At 35.9% G+C, this 16,141-nt stretch overlaps 1 protein-coding gene across 1 annotated transcript in view; it reads right to left on the reverse strand.

The window, feature by feature from the left end:
- LOC135473882 (dachshund homolog 1-like) overlaps window positions 1-16,141 on the reverse strand; it is a 70,504-nt gene that overhangs the window by 52,860 nt on the left and 1,503 nt on the right. The window lies entirely within an intron of this gene.

Here is a 16,141-nt window from a genome sequence, read left to right on the forward strand (position 1 = left end):
TCCCCTTACCAACACCAATGAACAAATAAAACAAATAAATACAAACAAAACAAGAACAAAAAATGCAGGACTTACAGTCTGTAAAAGTAACAGGTTATTAAAGGTCAGAAGTATTTTTTTCAAGTAGGAGAGTACAATGATATCACTAGGCACAAACACTTTGTAAAAAAACCCATGTACAAATAATGCACCAAGAAGTCCATGTTTTGAAGGCTGCATGTTCATTTCCTTTGTGTAAGCCAGGAATCACTTTTGGGGGGTTCCAGAGCCCCAGGGTTCCCATACTGCTATTTACTTAAGGGTGAAATTCAAGCCCTAGACAATGACTGTAAGAGAAAAGAAAACATTACTCTGCTCTAGACAACAAGGGAACCAAATCACAGCTATGCCTATACATGGGTGTGCGTATCGACCTGTATGTATCCTTTTCCTCTCAATGTGTCACCCCGTTTTCAAAAAAACTTCTCATTGAATCTCCATTAATAAAATCAAAACCAAACGTTGAAATTTGCAAGACAAGAGCTTGTGTACTGCTATGATCAAATCAAGAAATATAATTATGAAAAGAACAAATTCACTGTTTTCTCTGCCAAACAAGCATACACTTTAACTACAACTTTCAAAGGATTTCAAATATTTAAGCAAAAATTAAAGCATCAGAACCAGTATTAGAATTATAAGTATACATCCCCCCCCCATCCCCCCCCCCACCCACTTGTCTAGGTCACTGATAATTTCTAAATCAAAACATAACCAAAATGAAACAATATTTACTTAGGTGGTGTATCTAAACTTTTCACTTTTAACAGAGCAATGTCATCACAAAACAAAGCTAAAACAATGTGGGTGGAGAAACAAGCATGTTCCCGAATGATGGTTTCATTTCTTGAATTTAATTACCTCTACTGATAAAATTAGATTCCTGACATATGCAGTTTTGGTGTCCAATCAGTTACAGACGATGATTAGAACCTGACATACAATAAGTTGGTGCTATTTATGAAAAGTTATATAACAAGGTAGTTACTTATATTGGATAACACAGTGGATGATATGCAAGGAACATGATATGCTCAAGTATCAATATGATAATATAACCATCATCAAGGTTGCCTCAATCATTTTTATTTTTTCTCTCATTCTGCCTGTCTCCCTCACATTGATTTAATCAGACATCATTGTTTTTTGAAAGACACTAAGATGTCATTCCTGCCTGCACAGGAGTGTACATCCACAATCATTTATTTATTATGGTTTGATAGGTGTTTTATGATGTAGGCTACTCATGAATATTTCACTTATACAACAACAGTGATCAGCAATTATAGTGAGAGGAAAGCTGGCAGAGCCCTAGGGAAAATTGGAGCCACAACCATCAGCAGGTTTCTGACAGACATTCTCACAGAAGATGAGAGACATTCTCACAGAAGACACCAGAAATGACATCTCACATAAGACACCTGACATGAGGTCCCAACCTGTTACAGGGGCGATGACACCAGAAATGATTCCACCCAGCCTCAGCAGAATGACACCAGAAATGACGCCCCACCTAACCACAGGGCAATAACACCAGAAATGACACCCCACCAGTCACAGTACACTGACAGCAATGATCCTATACTATATCTTTTATACCCTTATGCCGAGGTCATGTCAAACCCTTGAAAGGGCAAAGGTTGGCAAATTTTGAAGTCTTAGGTTTGACTCAACTTGGGACTGAACCCCAGACCCCCTGCTCACAAGGTAGGCGTGAAGAGCTGTCCTATGATATGTATGTGCTCGAGTCACTTGAACAGTAAAAGTTAAATTACAGACACAATGCACAGGCATACAGTTGTTTGTGGGTACACCTGGGTAGTAAAAACTCAAAAGTACTGTGTGTTCATGCAATAAAGACTACAACTGATATAAATCGACACAAATAAAAACCCATGTAATGTAGACATAGGTAATAAAAGCCCCAAGTAACGTAAATCTACATGATAAAAAGTGCATGTAATGTACATCTGTGTAATAAAAATCCAATACTACTCTATCTGTATTCTGCATACATGAGCAGAGACTTCTCAGATATATATGTAAAGTGAAAAGTTCAATTCATTTAAAAATCAAGGATTCTATCTTTCATAACCATGCCAGATTATTCACTGATACATCCTGGTCACAGTTTAAATAATTAGAAGCAATTTTACAATCTTAATACAATTTTTTTTAAGTTTCTTACCTGGCTGCTTGGTTCAATAAATATACAAAAATGAATCATGAAGGAAGGTATAAAAATAAATCTAGAGGATCTTTCCAGTTAATTAAACTTTAAAGAAATTTGAAACAAACTTGTGGCCAAATATTAATCTGGATGAACAGCTGCCATTTGTCAACAAGATTATCAATGAAATCTGGTGTGGAGCTAACAGTATTAAACCATTAAAGTCTGCATTCTGATACGCAAACAAGTCAAACTTGTTCACAGATGTACTCCTAGAGAAAGATCGATCTCCGGGTATAACTGATAACATCAACAAGAGGCGTATTTTGATGCAGCTGTATACCGCATATGTATTTGAATTCATGTAAAAGATATATGTTTTATTCATATATGTTGCCATACATGGAGATTAAAACTTCGAAAACAAGAAAGCTAAGGTTTCACATAGATTATAGCAATCTTTTCAAAGAAATTTATGCCTACATGTTATCATGAGCAGAACTCTGAAAATAATTTGTTTGTGTCTTTACAGATGAAAGCTTCATAAAACTGAGCAAATTATTTCTCCACACTGCACAGTTCTCAAAGAATATTCCAAAATTTTGGACACAACAATTGTTGGAAAGGTTGAAGAAATAGGGTAATTAGTTTTGACTTATGGCCAATCAGTACATTTGCAAATATGCTTTATTTTCATCAACATTTGATTTGCATATAATTTTTTCCTTGGACTCAAATTTTTATAGTATAACCACATAGTGAAATGTTAAGAACGTACAATGAAATGAATGCAGATGGTGGGTGGGTGTGTGGGGGGGGGGGGGGGGGAGATGGAGGGAGAGGCGTGGCTGGGAGGGAGGTGGAGGTGGAGGTAGAGGTGGAGGGGTTAATAAAGATATTTACAGGCCTTTTTAATTTTGCGTTAGGATAATAAATGGACTGTTAATTTATCTAAAGAACTTAATTTGTCCAGGTCATGTGAAAAAAGGCACTTAATATAACATACATGTATACATCCACCGACATGTACCAGAAGGTACAAATATAATGATCAGACGTAGAAATCACCTATCTCTTAAAGAAACCTATATGAAAATTTATATAAGGCATTCTACAAGTAAATGATATAGGCCTGTATTAAGCCGATATTCTTTGGTATAAAATACAGTAAAACACAAAGCATATGGTATTTTGAAATAAATATTAACTTAATATCACATTTCTCTGATATATTTATTTTAAATAGATGGAGATATCTTGAAATGATCTATCTGCATGACGCTGCATGGTAAACAGTTATAATGAGCAGTAATATATATGTATATGGTGCTCAATAACATTTATCTGCCCGCTTAACAGTTTTATTTGCATGCAGGTTTAAAAACGATGTAGAAAACTATCGAGTTTCCGAACAGAGAATTGAAGAATATTCTTGGGAGTTAGACAATGAGGTGTGTATATTCAAACCTATCTTATTTCTCCAAGCCACCATCTGCTATAATTCTCATCTTCCACAAACCTTTTCATTAGAAATGCAACCAGAATGGTGGAAAAATATAGTGAAATGCGCAGAGATTCTATGGAGTTGGGATTCAGGTTTCTTCACTACAGGGGTATAACCCCGGGTAACAAAGACCCCAAACAAACCCCCTTGCCCCAGCTTTGAAACAGCAGAATGGCAAAGCGTTTCTCTTTTGATTTGCATCAAACTCTGTAAGGGAGATATCACTTTTCCACATCTGAACCTACCACTGAAACAAGGGGGGGAAGGGAGGAGGGGTGGGGGTAAGGCTCGGAGTACAAACTAGCGTGGAGAAAATAATAAGATGGATTCAAAGAAAGAGAAACAGTGGTAAGTGAATATTCGGAAAATGCCTCCGAGTGTTTAGGGAAAAAACATTGGATGGTTTTAGATCTACCATTTAAAATAAAGTCAGCTGCCGAGATGCAGTATGCAGTAGCAAGGACAATGATACATAGATTAAAATAGCACGGCCGAGGGAGACAGCGTCTTGCGACCCTTCAACATTCGGGACAAGTGGCCAGTGGATAAAAGAGAGTGTTATAGGGAAAATTGAGTACTAATATCACGGCAATTTTCTTCTTTTCTTCTTTTTGTTGAAACTTCACACAATGCCAAGGCAAAAATCAACAGCCTGACTGTGGGCCGAAAGGGCCCTCCATAAACACAAAGAACTGCAATATACAATAGACAACAATAAAAGAAGTTAGCACTGAAGATTTCTCTCACGGCCTGGCAGGGTGAACCCAAGGTGAAACAGTTGGTGCTGGATGTTTCTCAAGGGGCGCTACAAAGTGTCGTGAATATATACCCACAGAAAATGCCCTTCAAGCCAGCATTTGGAAGTTGGGGACACTAAATCTTGTCAAACTTTCACACTCAGTAATAATCGTTTACAGAATATACTCTCTTGTTACACGTCAGAAATAGATTTGAAGACATGTGTTTTTCCTGTTTATTTTTTTTTTCTTTTTCTTTTTTGGAGAATCTAAATAGTCTACTCTATTTGAGCACATTGTTTATCAAGAAAAATAAGCCCGAATTCCCGTGAATACTCTGATTCCGAACTTTTCACATCTCATGCCTAATGGTGTCTCTATTCACATACATATACATGTTAATGATTTCACAATAATCTATTTAAGCTTCCCCCCCACCCCCCGCCCCCACCCCCCACCCCCAACCCCCATTTTCTCCATTAATCAATAACAATTAGTAACGAGCAGTATGTGATTCTGTTACATTCTATGATATGGTAAACATTAACAAAAAGATACACTGTGTATTATATTTTATGTATTTTTCACAGCAAATTAACTGCATCTAAATTTGTCTATTTGAATGAAAACTTAAGTGGAAGAATTCGAGCATGATGATATGAGTGAGTGTGTACAACTGCAACACTAACTGTGAATGTGCATTGATTTAAAAGTTATACAGAGTAAAAAACATCTCAGTGTTCTAACAAATTAAATGGGGGGTAGACTTCAGGCCAAACAGCGGGAATTGTTTAGGTGTGTTGGAATGGTAAAGCGGAGACTGTGGGGGTCAAAGACAGTGGACAATGCTGTGGAGCAAGTGAATGTGTGAAGAGGATTGCAAACAAACCAAACAAAACCCAGCATTCAACAGACAACAGGGGAACCTTGTTTGTCATGCCTCTTAACTTTTCTCTTAACACTTGTGGATGGGTACTGGGTCGGGCGTGTGTACGCTGGGGGGAGGGGGTCAGAGGAGCGGTGGTGCAGTAAGGCAAGGGATTAAGCCAGGAGGTTAGTGAGGCTGATCAATCCCTCACCTCTCCTAATCTCTGTCTATTTGCTCAGGGTACTTCTGGGGTCTGAGTGGTTCAGGGTGGGTGGGGACTAGGGACACAACCATGTGAGCACACATTTAAACACCCAGAGTCTATTACAATTGTCCACACGGACACAATTAACACTCTATTAAGCCTGTACATTAAAAGCGGAGCAGTGTCATGTTGAGCAATTAGAGGAATAAACAACTTAAGATTGATTTTACTTCAGTTGTGATCAGTAACAAACACAGTGCTATTTACCTGTGTTTCCCCAGCCCCTGGGGTGCCAAGTGCAGGTTTAACCCACCACTCCAGGTAACTAAGGCCGCAGTATGGGTGGCCAGGTATGTGGTCAATCCGTGTAAACTTCACCCGAGTTGTTTTTCATTTCAGTTTGCACTAAACCATGAGCACCTTTTATTTCGTATTTATACACCTTTCTCTAAGCAGAATTGTGGGGCAAATAAAACAGGGCAGAGTAAACGCATTTGATGATCAGTCAGAGCTATCGTATAACTGCTGACGTCTAACCAACTATCAAGTGGGACAATGAGTGGTGTGCCCAGGAGAAGGGCTTTCTACACAGAAAACTTTCTCTTATTTTTATATGGATCGAACCTTCCTTGAAACTGCAGTTGACAAACTTTCTACCAGTGCAAGATAAATAGGGTTTCAAGCATTTAAAATCAACCCTCTTGTTAATCTCTGTCACATTATGGTATCAAGAGTATTATGACGAGCTTATAAACTATGGTGTTTCAAGGATAAATGTACTTTTTATTTGCATAAATAGAATAATGTTACTGTAATTCTTCAACATTTTTGCATGATTGCAAGGTGTTTATTTAAGCTTATTCCGAAGGCATTATTCTGTGTGGACTGATAAATTATACTTTTTGTGAAGCCCTGAAATTGGCCAATCCAACAAATATAGTTTTGCCTCCAAAAACAAATTAAGAAAGTGCATAAATTGCACTAGAAGTTGCTCTTTCATAGGTGAAAAGTTTGAGGAATTAGTGAAGCAGTGATTCTTGTGTGAACAAAATGTGTTGAACAGTCCAGACTTTTTTGAATTTATTTTATTGTATATATCATCATGACATGCAAATATGTCATTTCTGGTCAGGTTTTTTATCCAATTAAAATGCACATTCAATTTCAACATTTGACAGGAAAAAAAACAGCGTCATTTTCTAATTTACTGATAACAGCCATCATTTCGTACAATGATGAAAGAACTTATATACATTACCATGTTGAGTTAGAAGAAAAAAAGGAGAATATAAAGAAAAGAACTATTCATCAATCTATAGTTAATAATATATCATGAAGACCTCTCAATCGTTGGCGAGCAGCTGAACAAAGAAACCAAAGAATATTCGCTAGACTACTATGTTCACTTTCTCTTATATATTTACACAAAACTCGTCTTTTGTTAAGGCAGGCTGTCAAGGACAGGCTAAAACCGCTTTAAATAATACGGGCTGAATTTTAATGGAAAAAAAGGAGTAATTTACCAGGAATTAAAGCGAAGAGAAATCTAAATACAGGTGGTGTAAGCTGTGGAAATGAGATTTATTGATGGATTGCAGGCCACGTGGATGACAAAGGGCTGATCAATGAAAGTAGAGGCTACACTTACATTTAATATATGTGTATATATACATATACTTTAGAGAGGAGAATTGCGGCTGGTGGAAATGGCTGTGGGTGGGGGGATGGCAGGAGGGTAGAGGGGGGATGGCAGGAGGGTAGAGGGGTGAAGGGGAGCTAGAGGGCCTTCACCCAAACAATGTAGTTCTATGTGCCTTAGCACAACAAAATGCTATTGTGACATACACATTGGCGGAAGTAAGAGCCAGATGCAATTGGACGGTGCAAGCATGGCTCATAATAATGTCTGTGGTTTGTCGCCGTGCAGAAAACAGAACTTAATAAAGTTTTTATTCCTTTTCCTCAACGTCCACGTCTTTCGAAGATCATAAAAAGAAAAGAAAAAAAAATGGCCATGTTCCATTTCCCCTTTTTAATAGGAGCTGACTATAATCAACACACTTGACTGGCTTCTATTAACAAAGTCTTTTGGTTTGGCAAGATTTTCTTAGATCTATTCGGACCACTGAAAGTCATTGTTTAGAATGACATATTATGTTTTAATATGCTTGCAAAATGTTGACAATGCCAACCCCTTAGCACAGGGTCCCTCGAGTTTACTCTAACCTGCTGCTCACTAAATCACACCAATAAACCAGACCTTCATCTACTCGATCGAGCTAAATGTTTTAGAATTTGAAAGGCGTATGAATTGAAAACTCAATTGGCGAGTAAAAGCGGAACATAAACAAGCATAATGGTTGCTGGGGTAACACAGAATCCATTATCGACAACCATTATTCTCTGATGAAGCGTAACAGCAAACGACGGAAAATATGAACCTGGAGACTATATTGAGAGCCAGACAATCTGTCATCAGGGTCAAAACAAGGCCATTTTCGATTCAATCAGAAACAACTCACTCTGAACCTTAAGCCAGAAGTCATTAGGTCAGGATTTCTGCAAATCTGTTACACCAGTATAACAGTTTTAAAGAACTTTAAAGAACTCTGCCAAAAGTTTTAACTCTGACTCTTATGCAAACATCACTTATACTTTAAACCTATGTGCATGTTGTGTAGCAATTCAAATCCTAATCTAGAATCTTAAATTATTTAAAGCAATCAATGAAAAATTCATAGAAATTTTTGTAACCAACAAGCATTCAATAAAATGAACACACAATATAACAATAAAAATGGAATTTCATGAAGTTTGGAAATCTGTGATGTATCTGTGATGTATCTGTGATATCTGTGATGTATCTGTGATGTATCTGTGACATCTGTGATGTATCCATGATGTATCTGTGATGTATCTGTGATATCTGTGATGTATCTGTGATGTATCCATGATGTATCTGTGATGTATCTGTGATGTATCCATGATGTATCTGTGATGAATCCGTGATGTATCTGTGATGTATCTGGAAGTATTCTATTAAAGTGTATGGAATCCTTTTTAGAGTCCATTTGTGTGAAATATACCTTTCAAACATAGATGTAAATATGTATATATGAAAGTTCACGACCTTTCATTTCATATACACATAAATCTGCATGAAAAACAAAACATGTTTCTAAAAAAACTAGATGCTGATTAATAATTCATGAGAAAGTTTATGTGTGAGTTATCTTTCATTGGATTCTGCTCACACCAGATGTGTCAATGTCAAATGTTGGAAACGAGCTTGTCTGATATCTCTCCGAGCTTTAATTCCATCTGTGCAGATTAACAATTACTTCATACTTTCTCTTTCATCAATTACAAAAAGAAGAGGCTCTTTTTTTTTCATTTGAAAGTTGGAGACACAAACAAAAGTTAGTTGTCAGAGCACCGAATGTCCCTTCTGTAAAGATCTTTTCCTAGCTATTATTAAATTCATGCAAGACTTTAACTATTCTCCGCCCTTCCCTTTTTACGAGACAGATACAGAGCTTTATCAAAGACTGGTTGAAAGAGAAACAATAGATGGAGTTTGAAATGCGTGAATTTTCTGGTTGTTCTTTCCAATGAAGATCAACTGGGGACGCAGAAGATGTGGATTTTAATGACAATTAAACCACAGAGCATTGTTTTCCATGCAGAAGACCAAATGTTGCTTTAGTTGAATCTGTCTGGAACCCAGACACACAAAGATCAATAGTTACACGGCGAATGGGGTTGTGTGTGCTGGAGGGGGTGGGGGGGAGAGGGGTGAATGTGGATGAGGGCGTAGAGGTTGTTAACGACAGACGCAATCCCTTGACAGTTTCCTTCACAGCCCTTTAACAAGACTGTCTCAGTGTTTCAGTTACATCTGTCAGCCACTGAGCAGAAAAAAAAGAAACAGCTAAACTTAAAACTCTAAAAGCACTCATTTAACATGTAGGCAAATACTCCAGAAAAGCAACACAGAAACTTGAGCTTTGCCTCCTGATTTTTTTTTTTTTTTTACTTTGTGCAAATAAAAGTCTCACAAACAGCTCTTTGATTGGTCAAGGTTTCAACATCTTGACTGAATCCAACTTTAAGCCTGATATTTGGTGAATAAATTAGAGAAATTAACAAGACGTAAGTTTTAAAATGCTATTTTTTAAAAATTATTCTTTCCTTTTTAGATTTAATATGCATCAGTACACTTAAATACTCAATAAACAAGAAACAAATCTGCTAAGAGCTAAAGAATTCTTTCCTTAATTTCTTATATTTCAGTTTCACTTTAATTCAAACCAGGAATGTCCCTCAAGTAAGGATGCAACCATATTTATTTAAACACTGAATACACAGGCCTGTGTTCAAAACATCTTTAAAATTTTAAATTTAAATCTAAAGTAATTTCACAAAAATGGTCCCTCGTTGAAAGACAGCTTAGCACCTGAAGTAGTGCAGGCTCGTTCTTCTTGCCCACCCTGGGCACATACAGGAGTTCTGGATGATAAGAGAGGTCTGTGATCTTCTGTGAAGAATTATGAACAGACATACAGATAAGAGTTATTAACACACCTCTACCATACCTGCTGGAATTCACTTAATGCCAACTGATTACACTCACATACCCACTTACCTATTCAATAAGGGGCATCGTTTTGTCAAATTACCTCTCTCTATCTCTACCTTCCCTACAATATCTGATCTCAAGAATATATCCTCTGTTGCAAGCTCCCCCACATAGCGACGTTGGTTGGGAGACCAGAAGATCTTCCAAACCTCTCCTTTAATCAAGCAAACAGTACAAAAAATCAAACACTTAAAATTCTGTTTTCCTTGCAGAGTTCAAGACTTCTTGGCAAAGGAAACATTAAAATGGCACGGGTTGTCGAAATGGCAATTTTGTCGTATGCAAATATCAATTTATCTTCCTGAGCCCTGACAGTTATGAGCAATGCAATGTGAGAAGTAAACAGAACTTCAAACCTGACGGGATATAAACCAAGCGCTTTAAGCTGTCACCAGCACCACACACCTGTAAAATCCTGCGAATTAATATTTTGATTGACTCTTCACCTATATTTTTGGTGCTATAACAAAGGACGATCTGGGATTTCATTTCTCTGCCATCTCCCTGTAGCTTCTCAACCATCTAGAGTCACAGATAAAAACCTACATACTTGGCAAGCCCTCTATTTGAACAGACAAACTCAAGCCCATTTAAATCTCTTGGGAGACACCGATATTAAACCCGGTGACTAAAGAAATTTTTTTATTGCCACAAACAGAAAATCTGAGAGTCTCACTTAAGGGTCAAATTCTCCAGGTAAATAAATGTATATGTGACCTTGGAGGGTGAGACATAAATCCGGTATCTTTCAAATATATAGACCTACAGAAAATGTACATATATATATATACATCTATAGGTGTGAACAGTATCATTTACTATATTTACATGCCAAAAGAAAACCTTATATATAAAATACATATCTTTACATTAAAAATGTATACATTTTACATTTGAGACAGTTATGTATACAAATACTTGATATTTGAAGAAACTGAAAAAAGCGATTCAGACTCTCACATTTGTAACATAGTCACATACATTTCACATGTAGTCTGGTATCGAAAACTTCACCAGGACAATTCATAGGTGCCTTCACATCCAATTTAATCAATGTACACATTCTGTAGTAAGTCAGTAAGTCATATAACCTCATGCAGAAAAACACGAAAAATTAATTATAAAAATAAATTAAAAATTAATCAGATATCAACGGTGCCAGGCGACTAACACTGTAACCTCCATGTACAATTACATAAAATCTAAATCTTTCATCCCCCCCACCCAACACCACCCCATTTGTAATCTATCTACAAATGTTTATAATTTTGTGAGAACCAAAAACAATCTTAAAACAGATGTCAACACGGGTGTGAATTTGTCTATAATAATAGAATCAAGCGGATTGACTCATCAAAAGGTATACAGACAAAAATCGACAAGCTTGGGATTTGAACCAGTGAACTGTTAGATTCCAATCTGACCTCTAGTGAATCACAGAGTGTGGAGTTCAAAATGTATATGCTAAGTGACTAGAATAATTTCTATAAAAAACACCTGAGCAATTATTTATTGATTTGTTTGTTTTATGTAGGATTAAAGATGTCAGTTTGGTTTATGGTTGCAGAGTAAATTCAAATCACCACCATCCTTTACCAGGTGATGGACAAACTTTATTACAATCTTCTGAAAAAAGTAAATATTTATTTATTTATTTATTTGACTGATGTTTTACGCCATACTCAAGAATATTTCGCTTATATCAAAGCATTACGGCGGGAGGAAACCAGGCAGAGACCGGGGGAAACCCACGATCATCCGCAGGTTGCTGAGAGACTTTCCCACTTACAGCCGGAGAGGAAGCCAGCATGAGCTGGACTTGAACTCACGGCGACCGCATTGGTGAGAGGTCCCGGGGTCATGACGCTGGACTAGCGCGCTAACCAACTGAGCCACGGCCCCGAAAAAAGTAAATAAAATACAATAATAATCATTTGCATGTAAATCTGATAAATTATTTGGGCTGTCAATATATTTGCTTATTTTCAATTGTTGTATTAAATCAGTACAATAATCGCTCAAAACCATGATTATGCATTCATTCAAAACTCATCATTACAAACTTGTGCAGTGGATCAAAATGTATATTTAAATTGTGACATAAAAATGACAGACTCATCCATATACCATAAAAATCCTTACCAGAGACAAAACCCCCGTATTCTTAAAATAGCCAATAGCCATTCAGTGAGCACCAAATGTTCATCCAGAAGCTAACGGAAATCACTAAAGAGATTTTAATTCTGCTGGAATTCATTGCTTGTTATTATTATTAACCTATGGCTGTGCCCATCCGTCACACAAGCTACGACTTCCTCTCTCCTTCTCCCCAACCCATGGGCAAAAATCTGATGTTTGTCACCTGATGGTACTTAAAGTGCACCTCACCCAACACCACCCCACCCCACCCCACCCCAACAACATGGTCCCCTTCATCAGAGATCTGTCTCCTAACTTGCCTTTCATGTCCCTGATGTCAATCAACAAGGCTATAATCAAAACCATTCCATCAAAGAGTCACACAGAATATAAACAGTTGCATATATACTCCATTTAGTGATTTTGTAAATGATAAAAACACCTTTCTCTGAGGTTGAAAAATAAATGCCACATAAATAAAGACAGCCTGTTGTTAAAAATGTCTACTGCATTTTACTTTAATGGAAGATACTTGTCTGAACATTTCAAGTTCTTAGGCAAAGTATATATATGTACAATTATCTCCAATTTTCTATGGGATTTCACAAAATATTAAAAATCGTCATGATCATTAAATGTTCTGATTACATATAAGCTTGAACCTTTATAATTTTCAAAAACAACAGTTATGTTCTAGTTGGCTTTTAACTTTGACAACAAGTGCACTGTAGGAAGAGACATGCTTATCTTAAGTTAGACTACATAAGTATATATAGTGATATACAAAAAACTCATTTATCACTTCTTCTTTAATACATATCCTTACCTCTGAAGACAAAATAAAACATTTTTTACACCCACACTATAATCACGATAATTTGCTAATAAGAAAGAGGCACAAACTGATTTCCCTTAGAGTTTCTCACAGGTTATTCACACACTTCTTTTTATTATCCACTCAAAAATTAATTACACAGATAAAGGTAAAAAAGCAACATATAAATATACTTAGTGGGGTTTTTTTTCTTCACAAATGTAATCACAAATCCATCAAAATAATTTCTTTTTATGCTACATCCTTTCTGATTTTTTTTTCTTGTGAGCTGTGACTCACAATTAGTACTGCATTTTCTATAGGATTACCTTTATCAACTGCTGTCAAGTCTATGGTTATTTTTTGGAGAAAAAGGGTTAATAAGTTTACAGTGCCGCAAACTTACATCACTTAAACCATACAGTTGTGGTAATTATGCAAGTGTTATTGAGACATGTGTACAGTCAATTACACTAAGGTTTTGTAAAAGAAGTTATCAAAGGATTTAGAGGAAAGTACAATTTAAAAGGAAAAACATATGAAGACGTAGCTGTCTTATAATCCACATTCAAATAAATCCTACGAGACTAATAAAATGGCAAAATTTAATGCACCACTTTGTCTTCAAATGTAAGCTGACAAAATGAAAGACAAATTATGAAACGTTCTTATACATCCTAGGATTTCACACTGCAACCGAAGGCAAGGGGAACTGCAAGGTTTTCAGGCCCTGCCACATTATGACTATATATGAACATGAGAATATGAAAGCATAATGTAAATTTTCACAGTAAAAAAATAGTAACTCAATAAATGTACATGTATATCAAATTCTAGAAAATAAATTTTAATTAATTCAAATGGAATAATTGTTTTCTCCACCATTATTTTGAATAAAATATAATTCTTTCTTTTAATTCAATTCATCCTCAAATATTTATGTGCAAACATTTTTAAGGCTAAACAATTCAGTTGTTTTGTCACTTTACTTTATTTCTCTGTTTTTCAGATATTACTTAATCATGGATCCAAAATTTCACAATAGCAGAAATTCTCTTGCACATCCCCTCAAACAAGCATGAAATGCAGCTGACCTCAAGAAGACAAATGTAAATATTTAAGTGTGTAAGTCAACAGAGATTAAAACCTACATGAAGAAACCGTACAGATATTTATATTTTAGTCTGCTACAATTGCCATTCATTTTTCAACGCAACAAAAGATTTGTGTCAAAAGAAAGCTTGCACCTGTACTATCGAGAGTTATCTTTCAAAAAACAGTGATTCATCGACCAGGAATACACTTCCTACATTAATGTATGTCAAGAAATAAATCAATAAATAAAAAAAACAAATAATTTTAAAGTGTTCAAATAAACTTATTTGTGGTATACCTTTTTATAGTATACAGCTTGAACACTTTTGAATAGTGCTCTTGACACAATCTAAGCATTAGTGTTTACACAAGAAATCAGTTGCAAACATGAAGTAGGCCTGCACTTTTTTTAATTTACATGTGTACACAGAGCAATCACATGATTTCACCAAATCGTACGAGCATAACAACAATATTTTCATTTTTTGCTCTTCATTTTTCGTTTTTTTTTTTTTTTAGGATAATAAAAGATTCCATTTAAAAGTTGTCTGCCAGTGATACAATCCCAAACCAGTTTGTTGGTATCCAGTTACTCAGCTGTGTTAATATACCATTTTGTTCAGTTTTCAAATGAAATAAACCCCTTTGAAAAAGCCCTTATTTGTAAGAAGCATGACTGCATGGTTTTGCTGAATGCCTCTCACTCAGTAAAGCACTGCATTATTTTCTCCAATAACTATACAGACGAGTGAACTTAGTGAATAAAAGGACTGTCACACGTTCTCTAGTCTGTGTCAGTGTAGAGGCATAAACCATATATTAGACACCTCAAGCCAAATGACAAGTACTTCTCAGTTTGGATTCACATCAGCAACTTTAAATACCTCTTCCAAAAATCTTAAAATTGTTTTCTTAGGTGTGATTTACATCTCTCTCACTCCATTGATTCTAAAACTTGTAATTTGGCAAAGTTGTTTGCCCCAGCAGTGAAGGCTTATAATTTGACCCCATGAATCTGAAAGAGTTAACCTTACAGACGCCATAAAACTATAACAAATTCTCTGTCGCAAATTTCTAAGCCAAACCAAATAAAGCACATGAAGATGATGCATCGCATACCAAGCACTCAACCTTGTCACGTTACAAATTCATTCATTCTAACATACATTTCTTTTATTCTTTTTAAAAAGAGACAACAGTTAGCAAAAAGGGATTCTTCTAGCCAAAGATTCAGCTGCCTGAGAAAAAAACACTGTTTATCAAAGATAGGTAATTCAATACCAGAAACTATCTTTGACACAAAACCATGATAAACTCGAATAAGTGACGAAAGAACTGGAGCTTTCATTCAAAAACGAAATTCTATCCTGATGTTTTATCTGACATAAAGAGACCTCTTTCAACTTGGCTTACTTGTCACTTTTACACAGTTAACACCTTGAACAAAAAAGGCAGTAAAACCGGAATATACCATTTAAAAGTATAGCCTGTGAGTTTAGAAAAGGAAATTGAAAGTTGTAGAACACTTCAACACCGTTCACATTATCGCAATACTTTAGTTTCTGCATAAAGTTATGCTACTTGCAAAAACTTCACCAAATATATCTACTGCTTCTTTGCTATAAAGTATCCAAGCTATATCTCTTAGAGAGATTAAAATGAGGTGTGCTGTACAATACCTTTAGGAAAGAACAGATTAGATAAGTTTTTACGACACTCCTAATAAGGGCATTGAATCATGCTATTTTCACGCATTTGAGTGTCAGTTAACAAAAGTGTCCCTTTTTGAATTCTGATTACAAGATTAGATTACCTGGAAGGGTAGCTAGCATAGTACATGTATATAACATCCAATGTTTACCATCTGTCAAATGATATAATGTTAATTCAAGACAAAAGACAAGATTTTCATCTGTCCTTTTATCAATTTT

This window comes from Liolophura sinensis, chromosome 8, assembly GCF_032854445.1.
Source record: "Liolophura sinensis isolate JHLJ2023 chromosome 8, CUHK_Ljap_v2, whole genome shotgun sequence".
Classification (NCBI taxonomy): domain Eukaryota; kingdom Metazoa; phylum Mollusca; class Polyplacophora; order Chitonida; family Chitonidae; genus Liolophura; species Liolophura sinensis.